Here is a 1838-nt window from a genome sequence, read left to right as displayed (position 1 = left end):
TTATAATTTCTAAGATTTAGAGCCTTATAAACTGGTGTCATTTATGACCGGTTTCATGTAGGATTGTGAGTAGTTACTCCTTGCATAACATGTTCATCAATTTGCACATATATGAAATTCAATTGCTTTTTGCCTACATACATTCGGGTTAGTGGTTGGTGTCACATGCAGGGAGGTGCTTACAATTTCCCTTTCTTTCATTTTTACCCATTAAACTCCACATTAGCCAAATTTGCCAGGTGACCTTTAGCTACATTCCAAATTTAGCCTGCCTTGTCAAACTAGTTTAGTGTGTGTTTTTGCGGTATATATTCTATTGTGCCGAGTTTGGCTCGTATTCTGTTGATTTGGAGTTGGTAATTTATGAAGAAAAGGAGGTTGATGAGAAAAAAAAAGACGTGAAAAAGAAAATAAAAAGAATTGAAAAATGAAAAAAGAAGAAAAAAATCAAAAACAAGAAACCGAAAAAAAAAGAAAAATAGAAAAAGAAAGGAAAAAGATTCCGGAAAAAAAAAAGAAATGTTGTTTGGTTGACGGTTTCTGCTCCTATGTTCTATCTTACATTAATTGAGGAGTATTTCTAGTTTGGTTTGGTGAGTATTGTGCCAAATGAAGGGCATGTGCTTAAATTCATAATTGAGTTGGAAATGGATATGTTTCATATGGTTTTGTTTAGGTACTAGCTTGATCACCTATACCTCCACATTCCCATAAATGTTTTGCCTTTTCTTACCCATTGCCTCACTTTACCATATTTTTGTAAGCCCTCGGCTGTGACAGGACCTTGTTTGGTTGGAATGTATGTACGGTAGCTAGAATTGTCTATCATATTAGTTGCATGCATGTTTATGTGGGTCGTAGTTTAGGTGAGCGACTATTTTTCTTTCTCTCTTACATATATATGCTTGCCCTTTGCTTCATGAGAGAAAGAGTGACCCGTGAGAGTCCATTATTAAAGATCTTGCAAGGTCGACGGTTCAGCTTTATTTATAAACATCCTATAACTCGTTTGCATTTGACTGTCTGCTATAAGTGTTAGTTTGCTTGCATTAAATTGGCTTAAGTGGGCATTTGTAGCTAGCTCTGAGTTGTCTTTTTCCGTTCCTTTAGTTGCATTTTAGTTTACTCGGGGACGAGTAAAGGTTTGGTTTGGGGAGATTTGATACGTGCATTTTATATAGTCTTTTTAGCCTATTTTATGCGCTTATCTTTATGCTTTTATCGTGGTTTTATGCTACGAAATGCCCCGAATATGCTACTTTGGGTTATTTTGTCTTATTTGCAGGAATGAACCAGGAAGTAGTGAAATCGAGCTTTTACCGTCCTTTTAGCATGCATTTGGAGGAAGAGTGAATTTAGAGCGGGAATGTAGCTATCGATCTTACCTTCACTCCTACTTCTTCTTCTAGGAAGAGAAAACGGGAGGCCGGAGCATCTTCTAGCTCCCAGACCCCGACTCCGGCCCAGACCCAGTCTCAGACTCAGACTGGACCCACACAGACTCCCACACCTCCACCTTCACTCACTCCACCTCCTTCTGACCCGGCCTTTCCGGCCAACTTTGTCTGCCCTCCTGTTTTAGGGGCGCCCGAGGTCATGGACCAAGGGCGTCGTGATGCCGTGCTTTCGGATATGTGCAGGTACATTACTGAGATGAGACGGGATATGGCTTTGGCTGTATTCCCGCTCTACGAGTTCCATATCCGAGCCCGGCGACCGATTCCAGAGGGGTGGCCACATCCCTCCTTCTACCGATACCCAGCGGACGGGTACCCTCCACTACCTTCTGACTCAGAGGAGGAAGCAGAGGAGACACCGTGAGCCCGAGAGGTGCGATT

This window comes from Silene latifolia, chromosome Y (genome assembly GCF_048544455.1).
Source record: "Silene latifolia isolate original U9 population chromosome Y, ASM4854445v1, whole genome shotgun sequence".
NCBI lineage: Eukaryota > Viridiplantae > Streptophyta > Magnoliopsida > Caryophyllales > Caryophyllaceae > Silene > Silene latifolia.
The sequence above is the reverse complement of the archived record's forward strand: the minus strand, read 5'-3'. Positions refer to the sequence as shown.